Source organism: Silurus aristotelis, assembly GCF_946808225.1.
Source record: "Silurus aristotelis genome assembly, chromosome: 9".
NCBI classification, from domain to species: domain Eukaryota; kingdom Metazoa; phylum Chordata; class Actinopteri; order Siluriformes; family Siluridae; genus Silurus; species Silurus aristotelis.
The window spans coordinates 19,793,672-19,813,121 of NC_139582.1; the positions used below are offsets into that span (position 1 = coordinate 19,793,672).

General features: G+C 37.0%; 1 long non-coding RNA gene across 2 annotated transcripts in view; it reads right to left on the reverse strand.

Annotated features, from left to right (window-relative positions):
* The window catches only part of LOC310731142, a 109,584-nt gene that overhangs the window by 46,057 nt on the left and 44,077 nt on the right, over positions 1–19,450 (reverse strand). Inside the window, exons 3-4 of one of the 2 annotated variants that reach the window (XR_014535069.1) lie at positions 5,415–5,540; positions 3,974–5,258 (exon numbers count right to left, since the gene is read on the reverse strand). This is a non-coding gene — a long non-coding RNA (uncharacterized lncRNA). Of the gene's footprint in view, positions 1–3,973; positions 5,541–19,450 lie in introns of both variants that reach the window. The other variant, XR_014535070.1, reaches the window with a different exon arrangement.

Below are 19,450 nucleotides of genomic sequence, written 5' to 3' on the forward strand. Positions count from 1 at the left end.
TTTCACACCCAGGCCTTCAATGGTGAATCCATCCACCTCTTAAGACCATAATTATGACGCCACGTCTATAAAAACCATCAATATCATACAGAAACGCAGTACAACAACGCTGCATTACAGACAGGTTTCCGAAACATTGAGAACTAAATGAAATGAAAACAATTCAACAAGTCTCGTTTCACTGCAGCCGCAGCTGCACCACCCCATACATCATCTCTAGCAATAATATCGATAAAATCTCATGAAACGACAAGTTTTCTGTGCATTTATCCGTGGATTACGGTTTTACTCATGATCTAAATTAAGGCAGGTTGTGTGTTTTTGTGCACAGGAAAAAAAACACAAAAGTATGAATAGTTCATGAGAAAGCTTAAAAAATGTTTTGAACTATTTTGGCTGATCTTTTCTCATGATGACCAGCTTTTCTTGGAAAGCCTGTCTTATAATTGTCCTTGTATATGAATCTGCATCCAAAAAAATTTCTTCTTCTCTGTCTGCTGTTGTGGAGTAAAAAAATAAACAGCTATTAAATCCACACGTATATATTCGAGCTTGTGCAGTTTGCTACAGATGCGGGTTGCGAGTTCTGACTAGTGCGATCTCTAACCGTCCAATCAAAGGACATGAAAATGGCAAAATGACTGGACGCCTGTTAGGGATTTGGAGTGACCAAATCACTGATTGGTTGAAGCAACTACATGCATGTGAATCTACCAAGAGTCTGCGCTGTTCATTTCTGCTGGCCTTAAGGCAATAACGTGAGCAGCCAACCCGAGAGAAACGTTATGGAATGAATAGAATAGACTTTCGGGAATAATTTAATACATATTCATAGACAACATATATTAAAATTTAAGTCAGTGATTCAGAGTTTAGACAAGCAGAAAAGGCCTTTTTGGCCTTGACGGCCCACCACTGATAAAATGACCTCCTGGACCTTCAGGTCAGCTTTAATATTAATAATAAATGAACATTCCTCCTCTTAGCGCTGAAGCTCTTGTTGGAGGAGGGCTCGTAGCCCCACGTGCATTAGGAAAAAGTGTGATTAAATGCAAATGAGTTGTATACAAAAGTAAATGGAGACAATGGCGTATAGACAGGAGGCTCCTATCCATGGCGAAGAAGCAGATTCATCGTTCATGCTCAAATTCCTGCCTCGTCGCCGCTTGTTTCTTTTTAAAGTCTTCATAAAGGCATTGTTTCATTAAAAAATAGGTTAAAACCTAAATCTACTTATGAAGAGTGGATGTGCATGAGCAGCTCTTTGAAAGCTTTTATGCCATTCACAGTTTTGTGAAAATAACGCAACTTTTCAGCAGCTTTATTGAATTGCATTTGGCCTTTTTTTTTTTTTTTATTTAATTTTTTATTTTATTCATTTCTTTAAAGAGGTGTTAAATGACCAGGCTGTTCACTCCTTTTCACAGAAACTTAAATAGATCTGTTTGATAGTTAAAAGTGAAGTGAGGTGTAGAAATTTTTTTACCTTTTATTTAGACTTAGGAATTCGGTTGTTCAGATACGGTGGAGTGTTCTTCATCTTTTTTATTTTTTAAAAATAAAAGTTTCGTATTGTAGCGTATGCTTGTAGCCCTGCTTAAATTTGTAATAATTAGAAGACATTTAAGACAGTACTTTTTCTACCATAAGTCACAAGGACACTGTTTTTTTTTTTTTTTTAGTCTTTTCCTTTTTCTTTTTTTCCCCCCATCAATTACAGTAGCTCCGCAGTTTGCGGTTGAATGGAAGGAGAAATGGCAGACGAGGCATAGCACTCCTTCTTTCGCTGGGGCCACACTTATAATAGAAGGAGCTTTTGTGAAGGCCATCTTTTGAATGTGCAGTCGAGGTCATTCATTAATTCAGAGCATGGCATTTAATAGGTACATCACAAGAAACTGAAAGAATGCAAATAATAACATTTCATAATACGAGTGCACAAAAGATGGTCGGTAACTTCATTAATTAAGCAAACACCCATGTAACTACGGCTCATCATTATGCCTGGATGGCCCCTTAATTATTAGGTTTCATGCATTTTATTATTTTTTCCTGATGTACATGATGAAAATGACAATAAGTGCACCGGCCATTAAGAGCTGGCAATAAAATGGCAATGTGTAATTGGTGGAAGAATGAAGTTTGTATACTTTTTTATATTATGTATCATTTCTATATTATGTACTCATATATTTTTTTCATTTTATAGATTTTTACCTTATCAATAAACTTCATCATAGCCAAACTAGATGTACACTACATAGCCATAAAATATGTGGACGCCTGGCAACCCAGATGCAGTTTTTCCTCATACTGTACTCTTGCCTTGAACCACACAATTGTATCAAACATCACTGTAAATTATAAACAACTTTCCTCTACAGGAACCAAGATTTCCAAACACTGTTTCTAGCATGATGAAGCTCTATGAGCTCCAAGAAGACATGGTTAGAGTGGAAGAACTCGAAGGTTCTTCGGAAAGAGATAAACTGGAACACACCGAGTAAAACCTAGACCTTCTCATCATCAGTGTCTGAGCTCACTAATGCTCTTGTACCTGAATGATCACAGTATTTTATGTAAACCTTCTCATACTGTCATAACACTTCAGTCAATATAAGAAAAAAGATAAAAGATAAGGGGGATATATTGAGATTAATTATCGATTTAAAAAAATCATTGCTGTATTGTAATAAAACAGACATCAGCCTTGTCTACTGTTCAGACTTACTGCTGGAGTGTCACTCAAGCCATTAGGTTCCACCTGTTGACATTCATTAACAGTCAAAGGCAGTGCAATAGCCTGCAGCAACCTCTACATGCCGAGGCAGAGTTGAAGGTTGATAGGAGCCCCCTGACAGCAGCTCACACCAGCCTGCCCATCACAGAGGAGGTGAGGGAAAGCGCTGGTGGCCGACACGTTGCTCGCTCGTTCCGTTAGTAAGCCGCATTGTGGAAGGGTGAAATTCACTGACACTGTGTTCATTCTAATTCAATTAAACACCTGTCAGTGAGTCTTGTTTTTGTGCATGTATGTGCACATTATATGACTGCGCTGCCCCGTGCTTTATTCGTGATGCATACAAAACTGATACAAGGTTGATGTGAAGTACAACAACTGACTAATTATTATTATTATTATTATTATTATTATTATTATTATTATTATTATTATTATTATTATTAATATTACTACCGTATCAATAAGCATTTTGTAGTTTTGCACATCTAAGTAATACCAGACAACAAGAACAATATCTTGCTGCTTTAAGACCATATATAAGTATATTTACATAATTGTTTTTTCTTTTTTTACAAGAAAATTATTAAAAAAACGAGGTTAATTTGAACGAATTAAAATTCCACTCAAATGCAAGCTGAGTAAATCATTTGTTTCATGACAAATAGGTCAAAGCCTAAATCTAAGAGTGGATGTGAGTGAGCAGCTTTTTTGAAAGCTTTTATGCCATTCACAGTTTTGTGAATGTAGCGCAACTTTTTAGCGGCTTTATTGAATTCGTCTTTTTTTTTTCACTTTTTTTTTTCATTTATTTAACAAGGTGTTCAATAACTGGACTATTCACTCCTTTTTCTCAGAAACTTAACATCTGTTTGATAGTTAAAAGTAAAGCAAGTTGTAGAATTTTTTTCCCTTTTTTTTTATTTAGACTTAGAAATTCGTTTTTTAACAAGTTTCATATTGGAGCATATGCTTGTAGCCCTGCTTAAATTTGTAATAATTAGAAGACATTTTTTTTGCTGCTTTAAGACCATATACTGTATAAGTTTTTTTTTTTTTTTTTTTCTTTTCACAAGAACTCTATAAAACAGTTCATATGAACAAACTAATACTCCATTTAAATGCAGGCAGAGTCGATTATTAATTTTTACTGAGAAACCTCATTTCATAAAAATCTAGATAAGACCTACAGAATTGTTGGGAAAAACATGATTTTAAATGTAGAATGCTTACCCGCTTGGAAGCATGTTAGCCCTGTCCGTGTGGTAGATGTGGTATGATTAGGGATGAAGATAGCCAGAAGGTGAGAACTCGAAAATGATGAGTCTTCCAGTGATTATACATCTTGTTTTGCAATGCTCGTTGGGGCGTTTAAGTATTGTCTCCAAAAGTCTGCCGTTTTGACGCTTTTGGCCTGAAAAGTATAAAAATGCATGATTTTATATAAAAATAAGTGGATGGGTCCTGTTAGAGGGACAAATCTGAGATCTGAGGCTGTGACAAATTTAAAAGTAACACTAGAATGATTTCATTTATCATTAATTTGCCACCATTACAATTCCCCAAACTGTTACCACAAAGTGGCACACAATTACATTGGATGTCTTTGGATGCTCTTGGAAGATCTTGATTGGCCTGCTATAGAGCTCTGAACTTAACCTTATTCAACACCATTGAATGAATTGGACCTCTGACTGCACTCCAGGCCTCCTGCACCTCACCTACATCAGTACCTGGCTTTACTAAAACAGTTGTCACTGAATGAGAACAAATCTCCATAGCCACACTCCAGAATATATTTGAAACATTTTTTCCAGAAGATTGGAGGTTATTCAAAAGAAAAAGTGGCTAAATTTACATTTATGGCATTTAGCAGACACCGTTGTCCAGAGTGACGTACAAGGCTGCTTTGAGTCTCCATCAATGAATAGATCTACACTGGTATGCTAGATTACAAATTTAAGATAAGTCAGCCTAAAACTCTGTTGAGAGGATTTTTTTTAAACAAAGCAAACCTGGAAAAGTGTTAGTTTAAGTGTTTCAGGAAGAGGAAGGTCTTCACTCATCGCTTAAAAAAAGCCAGTGACTCCGCTGTTCGGACATCTTGGGGAAGTTCATTCCACCACCTATTTGTTAGAGCAGAGCAGAGCCTTGACGTATACTTCCTTGAGAGAAGGTTATACCAGTCGAGCAGTGCCTGAAGACCTCAGGCAGCGTGGTGCAGTGCGAGGAGTGATGAGCCCTGATGGGCTCTAAGGTAAGAGGGTGCTGGTCCATTTTTGGCTTTGTAGGCAAGCGTCAGTGTTTTGAATCTGATGTGTGCAGCTGCCAGAAGCCAGTGGAGGGAGTGCAGCAGTGGGGTGGTGTGTGAGAACTTGGGCAGGTTGAACACAAGTCATGCAGCTGCATTTTAAATAATTTGCAGTGGACAAATTGTGTTCAGAGGTAATCCTGCCAGCAGAGAGTTGCAGTAGTCCAGTCTTGAAATGACAAGAGACTGAACAAGCACCTGAGCAGCCTGTGTGGATAGAAATGGTCAAATCATTTGGATGTTTTACAAAAGAAGCAGACAAGAACAAGTTACATTAGCAACATGTGAGGAAAGGAAAATTGATTGTCGATAGTTACCCCAAGGTTGCAAGCAGTGGCTAAAGGGGCAGGCAATAATACTGACCTGGAGATAAATTGCCTGGGATGACCAGCAGTTGGGTTTTGCTGTGGTTAAATTCTAGTTGATGAGCACTCATCAATGAAGATATGTCCACAAGGCATGCCAAGATCCGAGCAGAAGCTGTGGTATCTGAGGGAGGAATAGCATAGCAGTGGTAAGAAAACCCATGTGAGGATATGACTACTCTAAGGGTTGTGAGTGAGAAAAGGAGGGGACCAAGTACTGAGCCTTGTAGGCTGCTCCACAGACACCAAAGCTTTTGAAAAAAGCTAAATGGAGAAAAGGGTGTCTGCCAACATTTGTCATGGGAAACATGTTTTTCTGATTATCCATGAGCGTCAGTAGAAACCATGCAAAGACCTTTCTAAAAATCTGCACATTATAAATTCTTCACAGTGTATAGAATGAACAATTGTGTGATACAGTATAAATGGCGTTTCCATTCTGCTCCAAAATATAAAACACAGCTGCAATTGGTACTGAAATGCTTGTTAAGCTTAAAGAATGACAGCTGCATTAAAAAAAAAAATGTGTTTAAAGAGATTTTGGTGATTTTTAAGACATGGTTGTTGGCACCAGGCATGATTTGAATATTTCAAAAACTGCTGAATTCCAGGATTTTTCTTACATATAGTTGCAGTCTCTAGAGTTCGTGAAAAAAAACAAAAAAAATTTGAGTCAGATGAACAGTTCGGTAAGTGAAAATATGAGAGGTCAGGTGATGATTTAAGCTGCCAAGAAGTATACACCGTATCTGACACTCTACTGAGTCAAATAAACACCACATCAGGTTCCTCTCCTGTCAATGAAGAACAGGAATCTGAAGCTCTTTCTGGTACAAACTGGAGAGTTAAAGAGTCAAAAAAACTTGCTATTGTAGCTCATCCAACTCATGATTTGATGTGCATGCAAAGATGCTTTTCTATTTAGTGTATATACTTATATATAGTTATTGAAGTTTTATTCAGCCATTTTCCCACATAATGTTTTTTGTGTTTTGCACCACTCTGTATAAACTCTAGAAACTGTAAAGTCGGAAAATCTCAGTAGATCAGCAATTTAAGAATTCCACAATCACAAAGATCACAATTTATTCCTCTTGTTCTGACGTTAGACCTAATCATTATCTGAAGCTCTTAACTATTTCTAGCGGCCACATGATTGACTGATAAAAGTATGAAGCATAAATTCCTAAATGCGCAAGTGTTCAGACGTTTGTGATATATTGTATTGTGATTGTATAAATAGAGTGAGAAATGTTAAGCCAATGTGAAGGTGCAAAATCTATTGCCACGCCTGTTCATAAAGGCTAATGCAAAAAAAATATATATGCCAAACAGGAAATTCAATTAAAACAAAACAAAAAAAACATTAAATATCTTGCCACGCAGTGGTTTGTGAAAGCTTCTATTGTGAACGTTTCACTTAGTAAAAAAAAATCAATATTGTGTAACACGTCTTTCCTTCTCTCTGTTGCACACATTAGCTTATCAAAGCTTAAGTATATTCATGAAACTGTACAACATTCTGCACAGCACAAAAGCTTTTTTTTTTGAGGATCTATTATATCTATAACGTGGCCTTTGTGTTTCATAATAACAGATTCTTTTTTTTTTTGTTCAGAAGAATATGCCTCTTTTTTTCCACCTAGCCGGCGGAGATTATAGGAATAATTGTTCTTTAGACGGCACTCAACATCCTAGAATAAAACACACATATGCCTCCAAGTGTGAATGTTGACATTTGGATGGCGAGGAGCCACTCAGGGTCATTGTTTAGTAACAATATTCAAGTGCGCCCTCAGGGTGTTTTTTTTTTTCCCTTCTCCTCTCCATGGTGAACCATTTTCCACGAAGGCCATTTGGCCATATAATGATACCTTCAATGCACTTTGTACCACTAATAACTTTGCATGCTCTTGAAGTCTGTGCTACACCCATTTTGTGTCTGAGGGCTGGATAATTTCCAACGAAAACATTTGAGGAGGGGTGTTTTATGAAGACAGGATCACGGCCATATGAATTCCTGAAATGAAATTCAAAGCGGGCAGATGAAAAATACTGTTCTTGAGTTGAAGGGGTGTTTATAAAAAAATAAATAAAAGGTTATCCATTAGGGCATTTTATTCTACACTAGACAATAACAACCTAAGTTTCGTAAGTTTTGACTATGAGTGCATCTCAGTCAGCTTTATCATGGAGGTGGTCAATTCTGGAAAAGATGTCATATTTTCTTAACTCCTCTTAATTTTTTCAACCCTTATTATTGTAGTAATGCTGCAGTTGTTACTGGAGTTAACATTTTTTATGAGGCTTGTTTGAGTTCCACTAGCTAGTCACTAGCTAGAATATCCACTAGCTAGTCACTAGCTAGAATATCCACTAGCTAATCACTAGCTAGAATATCCACTAGCTAATCACTAGCTAGAATATCCTCTAGCTATTCACTAGCTTTCCAAGTCTACAATTTTACCTGAAGTACCATCGCAGAAAATGTGTAATTAAACTAACAACATTTCAATGCACCGTGGTGGATCTTTGCCCCCATGTTGTGCATTACAATTGTACAACGTAAACCACAATCAAATATATACAATTACCAGATATAAAATATCCTCTGAACATACACTGTATGGACAAATATTTATGGACACATAAGCATGATTTATTTTGGGCTTTTTGAGCATCCCATTTTACACTTAGTCTCTATTTGCTGTTAGAATAACTTACACTCTTCTTGGAAGATGTTCCACTACATTTTGGAGTGTGTTTGTGTAGATTTTCCTTGGAGTTTTTTGTATTTTTAGGTACTGATGTAGTTAAAGAGGCCTGGAGTGCAGTAAGTGTTCCAATTCATCCCAAAGGTGTTCAATAGGGTTGAGGCTGGAGCTGTATAGCGGGCTACTCAAGATCTTCCACTCCAACCAATGTAAACCATATCTTCATATACATGCTGGAACAGGTTTGAGTCTCCAAGTTCAAGTTAATGTAAACATTTTATCTGCATCCAATGGAATCCTATACTGCATATTCATTGAAATAGTTTAGGAAAGTTGGGTATCCCAGTACATTTGGCCACATAGCGTATTTTATCAAAAACAAATATAACAAAAGTTACTCAATTCTTTATTAGACTCCAGTGTGCGATTAATTAATGCCACGAAAATGTTTCATTTTTCGAAGCCGCGAATCCGCTGACACCGAATGCCCAGTGGACGTGTTTTTAATTATCCATGAGTGTAAATAGTATAATACAAATGATATTAACAAGAAACCACACACAACACATCACCTACTGAGCTTTTGCAAACGAAAGATTCAACAGCAAATAAAAGATACTTTTGGGTTTATATGCATTTTTTTTGTTTGTTTGTTCTGAAAAGCTGTCAAGAAGGGGGGCTGAGAAGAGAATCGTCAGAGAAGGTGAACAATGGCAGGAACGAGAGCTCTTCAGAAAATGGTGAGAAAGAGTTGGCTGCACTGGCTGAGCACGAGTGGACAGATGTGCTCTAATGTGTTTGGCTGCTGCTCAACACACAGCAACACCCAGAGAGGAGCTCAAACAAAGATAAAGATGTGCTAGTTCTTCAGTAAGCATCATTCAGAGACTCTAATAACCGTGCCACAAAAGAATGACTTGAGTACATTATAATGCTCTGGGCATGCAAGTGCTATTAAATATTCCAGGACTGGGTATGCACTTAGTTGTATGTTGCTCTTTTGTCATGCAGATTCGCTCGTATGCATTTATTCCCGAACAAGACGAATAATATTCTTTGTCAAAAACAACAGAACTAGAAAAACATAATCTCCAAACATTTATATTACTTACGACGTAGTCCACTGTAACTTATGACACGTGAACCACAAACATCCTCGACGTCCTGCGCACTTTCCTCTTTGTCAGGAGGCTTTAATTTGCATTCCGAGTGCTTTTTTTTCAGGTGATGAAGACTCGGTCCATTCTCTTAGGCCGATAGAGAAAGAAAATGCCACTTTGCTTCACACATTAGCTGCTTACAGAGAAAGAAAGCTAATGTATCATCTAATTGGGTGAGCCACTGCATCTGATTCCTCTCAATCAGACTATTAGTTGGGTAATTACCCATCTGCCTCGGGTGGAAAATGGCAAGGCAAACACCAAGCTAATAACGTTCTCAAGGGCTCTCCAGAGCCAACAAGATGATGTTGATGTTGGGTAATGCAGTCTCGAACTATTTCAGCACCACGGTGAAAACATTACCCGCACTCTGTTTGCCAACTTCCTAAAATTGAGTCTATTCAATTATTTACTTAAATACAGATTGTTCCATTTCCCATCCATCTCTATAACCCGTCCTTTTTTTTTTTTTGGCTTGATTCACCTCCATATAATAGACGTCTGTGATAAAGTCAGGACATTGTGGGGAAAAGATTTCGAGGTGCTTTTAGGAAAGGAATATTGCAAAGATGGGCTAATGTTCGAACGTCCGACTCGATTCTGGCATTTTTACCCCAAATGCTAAAGACAATTGTGGCATTTCCTTATCGCAAATTATTAAATTTTTTTTCAGGAGCTATAATGAAATGTACCAAATAACCCATTTATGAATTATCTTCAGCAAAATGATGCTTTTTACTTTCACGTTTGTTACGTTTTCTTCCTGCGTGTAAGTAGTTCAGAAAATCTCAGCAAGTCTAGCTTCTGTTTTATGCCTTTTGATTCCACAAGGTGACTACATGCTCGAATCTGATTGGTCAAGAGATGTTAGTATGGCACAGTTTGGATAGTAGTTTGGAAATATTGCGTCCTTAGTGCTTTTCCTCGGCATGAAACCATACTTTTGCTCACAGATGGTCACCTCTTCTCTCAGCCTGGCTTCCACTACTCTTTCCCATAACTTCATGGTGTAACTGATCAACTTAATTCCCCAGTAGTTACTGCAGGTCTGCACATCTCCCTTATTCTTAATCCGTACCAGTACATTCCTTCTCCATTTCTCAGGCATCGTCTCATCTTTGCAATTTGTTTAAAGCAGATTTTTAAAAAGCAAAGCATAAATCAATGTGTAAAAAAAAAAAAGGTATTTTAAAAAATGATAACAGGAACCGAATCTTGCAACGTTTCTGGGATAAAAAAAAAATGAGTTTCTCAACATGAGATATTGAATGTGTGTCAAAAATCATAATATAACTTTTTTATGTGTGTTGTAAATTGTGCTTACTGTGCAATATCTTTAAAAATATAAAATAGTCTCTGGATTTGTCTTTGTAGACCTTCCAAATGAAATCTACACCTCAGATGACAATCTTGGGCGAATATACGATTGAAATCCCACAAGACTAAGGTCCAAGGCTATGCTCTTGAGGAAGGGTGGGTCCTTTGCTTCAGAAACGCTGCAATGGCTGGTAGACAGACACATTATTTTGTTCTTGTTCAGTGTGACTTCACATTGGTTTGTTTGAGCAGTAGGAAGCGTTTTTTTTTTTTTATCAAACCAAGTTCAGTGTTTACAAGGAGAAAAAGTCAGGTGATCTACTCCTTTGTAAGAGCACACATAAGCCAGTCATCCAGATACAGCAGCATCCTAATACCTCTGGGTATCTAGTTTCTGAAACATGTGCTCTTCGCTCTATGGCTTCTTTAGCCACTGGCACATAGGGCACATTCAATGGAGTTGACTTTGAATGTGCCTGGCAGCACAGACTGTGCTAACTATAACTGGCCCTGGCCAAAAAGCAGATTGGTGAAAAGATGCCCTGCTTCCTGGCCGACGTGATCTGGCAGTTCTAGAACAAAGGATTCATTGCCTGCCCCTGAAGAGTCTGATCCATGGTACATAGAAAAATTGATCGAAAGTTGCCAGTAAGCACAATGACAATACTCTAACCCTGGGGGCCCAAAACTATGGCCCGCCCCCAAATTTGGAACGGCCCTCTGAACAAAACCAGAGACATATATTGAAAATGTAATTTAAATATTTTACTCATATGATATCTGTATTTGATAAAGGTTGCCTTTCAAACAAAAATTCCCCTTAAGTATTAATAGAGGTCGAGGCACTGATTGCTGAAACTATCATCTATGAGCAAAAATCCATACCAATAGTTTTTCCGGCATTCGATCTGCTGTCATTACAAGAGCGCCCTCTAGGGGTAAAAGTGCTGTTTGTTTGCACATGTGAGACAACGCGCTGCACAGAGAGCGATACATTCTATTTATTATTTAAAAGTGATTATTTATATAATTATATTTATACATTAAAATATTCATATTAATTTACTTTAGCACATTTTTATGATTCAGTACTTTTTTTTGTAATATAGTTCAGTACTATATTACATGGAGTGTTAGGTTTTTTTTTTTTTTAACCAGTATCCATATCAAAAGCTATCAGTTGATTAATCGGTGATCGGCAAGTACGATCCGACCCAGCTATCGGTATCCACTAAAATTGTTAGTTTCACAGACCAAACGTATGCATATGCATAAGTAAGTAAATGGTTTAATTTCACTAGCAATTAATAAAAAAACAAAACAAAACATTATTATAATAATATTGCTTTTTTTAATAGGTTATATATTATTGAAGTAATGCTCATTTGTTTGTTTGATGCATAACAAAATAATAAACTAATCTAGCATTTGGGTGGAGTAATAAATTCATTTAAAATCATAATAAAATAGTTTAATTAGAGTGTAGAACTTCACCTGGATCTGGCAAAACCATTGATGAAGTATCATTAGTATGCAATCCAGGTTAACCTGCCAATGATAAGTCATATGGTTTTAGACACGTCTGGATTCACATGAGGAGAATTGGCCCGTGATTTATGTTTGCGAATTCTGGTGAAGGAACCGGGTTCTAACTGTACATGTTGTCTACAGCTTTCACATGTTTAACTGGAGCTGACCCATATATATTTATATATATATATGAAATTGGGGCATCCGTACACATGGAGACAAGCTTAAAACTTTTTATGTGTTAATTCTGCCTATCACTCATCTTTATGGCTAGTCTTTAAAATGACCAAAGAGCTGATGCTTGTGCTTGACTTCCAGAGAGCTCAGGCATTGACTGCATCAACAAGAGTTCTGTATTATAGCTCATTAGACACTTAGCGCTGAGGCTATGTGTGTTTGGTGGAAACCAGCCTCTTAATTAGTGTTTCACCACTAAGTGCACTATTCCAAAAGAAATACATTCGATATATCAGATACCAAACTTTACGATGAATTAATTGCTGAGGCAAAACTTCGCTGGATAGATAAAAAAGGAAAAGAAACATGTTGACAAGGATATTTTAAAGCAAGATATTGTCATAATCACTAGTAATTTTGCATTCTAAACTACAATCTTAATAAATTAAATGCAGCTCTATATTAGGGATACTATGCAATTCAATATGGTATGGATAGTTTACTTTTATTTCTTTAGTTCAGACAGACAGCAAATCATAAATTTACTTAAATGCCTTCTGATGTATAACACATGGCCCTTTAACAAACAGGTCTTTGTGGTGCAATAAAAGAAAGATGAAATAAAACCAGAGCAGACTGTTCTGTCTCCAGGAAGATGCAGCTCTACCTCTGCCATGTTAATCTCTATTCTATGTGAGTCTCAGGACACGCCTCGGTCTCCGTAGTATTATGATACATCGGTTTATTGTAGCAGCAGAGGTGCTGAAAGAACGTGCTTGAGAAACAGTTTATTCAAAGAGAAATCAATATCAAATATTGGTCACTTTTTTAACAATGCAAAAATGTTAAAAACTATGACAACTTTTTTTTAAACAACATTCAAAAATTGATGCATCACATCGCTCAATTTTATGCCGATGCTAAAACTACATTCTATTAATTGGGTTATACTTATGTTTTAATACAATCATAAAGCCATAACTTCTTAATGTTACCTTATGAACACTATAATGCTGTGGTTTCTGAGGTGAATATCATCAGCCAAAATTCAAGGAACTTTTGGAACCTACTGTACTCGGGTCAACAAACAAGCTCTCCTTTTGAACAAGGCTAAGTCAATTGTGCATTTCTAAAGCATATTTTAATCAGGATCCCTCCAGGCAACAACACTCCAGGCTACCTGAAGGCCATATAAATTATAATTATTACACGCCAAGAGGGCACTTATACAATCTGTCTACTCCTGCAGCTGACCTGGTGGAAAGTTTCTTGTTAAAAAGAAATCAGCCAGGGATGAAACTGGAAGCATCCAAGCAACGGTATATAGAACAAACAACAACAAAAAAGATTAGTAATCAATAAAAGACTTTCGGGGTTGCGTGTGATTTCTTGCTGTTTCACATAAAGTATCATTAGTCCAGTATCGGTGTCAAATGTTTGGAAGGAAGTTTCAGAATCTATAAAGAGGGGGGAAGGTGGTAGATTAGTGGTTAAGCATTGTACTTTGTTTCATGAGTTTAAATCCCAGCCACACCAAGCTGTCACTTCTGGGCTGCTGAGTGAGACCCTTAATCCCATAGCTGCTCAAATGCTGTAAATGTAAATATTAGGTTGGCACAAGAAGTTTGTTCTCTCTTAGATGGATCAGCAATCAGCAAGTAGACACCATAATTCTATCACCATCACACCCTATTTCCATAAGCTTTCAATCACTCAAGAGACCAGCTGTCATATTTCAATATTATATATCAAATATCCATATGTAAAATTCTCTGGTATTTGATCGTGTTGCTTTCTGAAATTTTGTCCCATATATTTATTTTAATGATCGTCCATTTGATAGTAAAATCTTTCTTACGGCTTCTCCCGTTAAGGAGCGACAGCGGACCATCTGCATGTTTGATATGGCACATGTTTTTATGCTGGATGCCCTTCCTAACACAACCCTCCCCATTTATCCGGGCTTGGGACCGGCACTAAGGCTTGTGCAACCCTAATGGCGGGGGTTGGTTCCCTGACCGGGGATCGAACCCGGGCCGCAGCGGTGAGAGCGCCGCATCCTAACCACTAGACCACCAGGGAACCTGATCGTCCATTTAATAGTATTTCTGGTTCACTTACAGTCCTTCACTTGGACTGCATTGGATTCTAACCAAAATCTTTAAGTACCCATTAAACCCATCAGGAAAATAATGTACCTCAAACCATATACTATATATTTTTTGTTGCTATTCTTTTTTAAATCACACTTGCATTGGTGCAAAAATGACAATATTAAAATATAGATGACTATCATTAATTATTAATAATAACATAATTAAAGGTAAATTGAGTAAATTTGTTGTTTCAGAAGTGTGTATCAAACTGGTAGCCCTTTACATTAACCCAAGAAGTAGTTTTCAGTTTCAAAAAGGTTGGTGACCCCTGATCTAAAGGAACTAAATATGGAATGTGATGCTCAAAAAACACTTACCATACTTACGACCACGTGTCCACACACTTTTGGCAATTTAGTGCATCTAAAGCAGTCCAAAATGGTGGCTGCATTGTGTAATCAATCCTAAACAAAGTCCAGAAGCAACATTTGATGGATATCGCAAAAAAAAAGCATCTCAGTGCGCTCAGTAATCTAAATGCCCAAGAAACAAATAATTAGATCAGTTTAGATGCTATCTCTTATCGGAGAACACACAATGTCATTTGCGCGTCATTGAGGGTCTTATCTGTTTTTCCCGGCGCTATAGATTTCCTAAGAATGTCTAAAAGGAGAAAGAAACTTTGTCGCAGTCATCTACGTTATGACTTTTGTCACACTTTTAAGAGGAGAGGAAGTGAAATTATACATGAGGTTACGACGAGGAGCAACGTGGAAGTTATCTAGTCTGTTTTTAAATCATATGGCAGGAATATCAAATAAAATCTTCTTATATAACTGATCACATGATCACCATTGAGTGACATCTTTAGATTCCAGGCCTCTGAGAGCATAGATTTCTTTTACAGTAGGTTTATCTGTCAAAACATGAAGTGGATTCATTCCCAAACAATGCATTTCACACATAAGTCCACTCCTATGGTGTATTTATTATTACATTAAACACTATAGCACACATTACAAATAATAAGCAGAGTCGGAAAGGTAACAAGCATAAAAAATTGTCCTCAATGCACAGCGCTCTGGATGACAAAAAAAAAAAAATTCATTCCTGCAAATGGAAGTGTGTAGATTAGAATAAGGGATGACAATAAGCGTGTATAGGTTAGGATTTATAAATGGAACTTGATTCCCATGACAATCATGAGCCGGGATTCTGCAGGTTTTTTCCTTTTTAAGAGCATTAAGATTTACATTTAAGACTTGTATCACATCAAAAACACACACAAATACGTTTTTAGCAACTGGACTTAACCAAAGGTTAAATAATTTTTTTTCATGCTGAGTATCGCTAAACTAGCCGTTTTTTTAAGAATTTGTTTTAAGTCTGTGGTACAATCTGAGAGAAACTTTCTTTCGGATTCTCCCATTAGGGGTCACCGCAGCGGATCATCCACATGTTTGATTTGTCACATGTTTTTACGCTGAATGCCCTTCCTAACGCAACCCTCCCCATTTTTTCAGGCTTGGGACCAGCACTAAGAGTGCACTGACTGCAACCCTAATGGCTGGGGTTGGTTCCCTGACCAGGGATTGAACCTGGGCCGCAGCAGCGAGAGAGCGCCACATCCTAACCACTAGACCACCAGGGAACTGGTACAATCTGAGAGAGATTTACAAAAATAACATTTGCAGTTATAATAGAGTGAACTACATTAGGATTAGCAAAAAAAAGAACTACAAACGGAAAACAAACAAAAGCTCTGGGGGAGCATTTGACTAAACCTTAGAGTTAGTTAATTCGGAAATTAAGACTTTTTAGGGCCTAAAAGTTTGATTTTTATGTTTGAAACTTTTTGTTTTTACTTTTTAAGACTGCGCGGAATCTCAGACGAGGATTCAGGTGCTTGGAGTTAAGTTCTGTATTGCTTCAGCTTTTACAATAAAAAAATATTTAAATGGTGTACAGTATAGTAAGCCATAATGACATTATGGTGTATAATTGCACTGAAACATCTGGTCAGAAAATTGTCGATGGGAATCTCAGCATGTTTCAGAAACGCTTAATGAAGCTGGTAGGTTAAATCGAGTAGGTGATAATTGTGTAAAAAGGTCACCAGTTGACTACATATTAAAGGAGAGTGAAAGAGAGATAAACAGCAAATAATAATATAGCATGTTCTAAAGTTTGTGGATACCTGACCATAAGAATCGTATGTGCTTTTTGAACGTCCCATTCCACATTTCGTCCCCGATTGCTGTTATAATAACCTCCACTCTTCTGGGAAAATGTTCCACTAGATTCTAAAGTGCAGTTGTGAACATTTGTGCCCATTTATTCAATTCCTCCTCAAGATGTTCAATAGGGTTGCGGTCAGAGCTCTATAGCAGACCACTCAATAACTTCCACTCCAACATGTGTAAAGCGTATGAGCTTTGTGCACAGCGGAACTGTCATGCTGGAACATGCGAATGCTTTAATGCTATCACATCCAAGGGCATTCTATACTAAGGGAGTTTTTGTCAACTGATAATCAAATATTCTTACATACAACTAAATATCCTGTTTTATTATTTAGACATAAATGCTTACTGTAGGTTTTCCGTAGCCAGAGGAGGGGTTCGGTTCGAGTTTATCGGCAGAAGGACGGTGTGAGTGCAGATTTTCAGCCGAGCAGGAGCCATGTTTTGCATGTAGTTCAGTTTATTTTATTTAATTTCTTGGTAAATGGCTAAAATAACAATGCCCCTTCAACCACAAGCTCTTTTATAACCACAGGTGCACAACCAATTACCTGTTAATTGTGGCCAATTGAAATCTTCTAAACTGTTTAAAGAGACAATCAACTTGGTAAATATTTGGCCCACTGTGAATTAAATGTTTAAAAAAATCCATCTTTAGGTAAATGCTTTTAAAATGACACTTTATGGACACTTGCTATGCCCAAAATAATCACACACTCGCATGAAATGTGTTGAGTTGGATATCTTTAGTGTGCATAAATGAGCATTAACTAATTTTACATTGAGTTGGAAATGCACTGACCCGGAGATAAATGATTTATTAAAGGAGTGAGGCGAACATGACATGACTGTCTGAATCTTAACGAATCACAATGACTTAGACTGTGATATGTGGATCAGTGGAGAGAGCTAGAGCATTGGATCTGACTAAAGAAGTGATCGTTTGGTTGCAAAACTGGTGATCTCACTAGAGGAGAAGCCTGTGGCTAGCCTGAGGGCTGTGAACGCCAAGAGGATGTCTTCACTGTAAACACGTAAATAAAAGATAGGATGGGTTTCAAAACATCTGCTGCTTAAAAAAGTAGACAAATCTTTGTTTATACATGCTGTAAATGCATTTGATACATAAACAATGAAGAACATGATATATATATATATATATATATATATATATATATATATATATATATATATATATATATATATATATATATATATATATATATATATATCATGTTCTTCATTGTTTATGTATCAATATAACCACAGGTGCACAACCAATTACCTGTTAATTGTGGCCAATTGAAATCTTCTAAACTGTTTAAAGAGACAATCAACTTGGTAAATATTTGGCCCACTGTGAATTAAATGTTTAAAAAAATCCATCTTTAGGTAAATGCTTTTAAAATGACACTTTATGGACACTTGCTATGCCCAAAATAATCACACACTCGCATGAAATGTGTTGAGTTGGATATCTTTAGTGTGCATAAATGAGCATATATATATATATATGGGATCGTTAACATCAGTAACAATTACATGGTTTTGTTTTTGGAAAAGAAGTAACGGCCTACAATGCAGGTTGCTATCCCACCTCATGGCCAGTATTCCCAGGACTGGCTCCTGATCCATCACAGGGCACCAGGATACACACACACAGCTCATCCACCTATTTGCATGTTCCTGGTGGTTTTTCGGAGGTAGAAACACAAAACAAACAAATGTCATTAGTGTCAAGGAGACATTATTCTCTAAAACATGGGTCTAACAGAGACATTTTCACACCAAATGCGATTAGCGATTAGCGCTAGCAACTCCTTTTGGTACTGGGCTATTTTAAAGATGCTATTAAAAATCTTTCATGTGATAATACGGACGTAATAATCCGTGTAATGTTAACAAATTGAAGATCCATGTGCAGAAGTTTTAATATGAATAGTTTCAGAATTATACAATCACAGTTGTAATAGTGGTAGTATTAACAGTCAATGCTAATATCAAACACCCTAACCCAAATCCAGATTGAAAGTGTTATGTGGTGAATCAAAATAAATCCACACAGAAATTATAATTTATCTCTCTCATGCTCCCGCCAGGCAACATCATCATTAATTAATCATTGTGAACCATTAAGCCTTGTTCTGATTCTCTCCAGAAATTAAATGAAGGACTTCATTAACTCAGTAAAATATACTACAGTGTTATTAAATCACATGAAAGATAGAGTAAAGGTCTGAAACTCCCAAAACTCCAATATCTTTGGGGGACGTTGTAGCTCAGTGGTTAAGGCTGTCAGAAATAACAGGCATAACAGGGGTCAGGATCAGGATTAGGATCAGGATCAAGAACAGGAACAGAATCCAGAGGCAGGGTGGCAAGAATAATCCCAGGGACTATAGGAAGCCGGTGAGATAATCTGGCCCAGAGTTTAATAATAATAATAAATAATAATAATAATAATAATAATAATAATAAAACTTAAAGTTCATGGCGGAGACTAAACAAACTTGCAGTCCGCCACATAATACGCTCCTAAGGGAATTCAGATTATATATTCCGTATCATAAAATGTATCGCATTAGCGAGAGCCCTGTACTGAAAAAGTTCTTTTGAAAGCATTTAAAATCAATAAATAAAACGTGAAAGTACAAGCTGTTTTCTACTACCTACAGCCCTACACCATTTTCCTACGACTCAAGTGCATTCCTGTGTGGCCCGCTCATCTCCTTATCATCAAAACACAACCGCATACGCGGACATACAAACAGTCGGGCGCACACATACACAACATTGT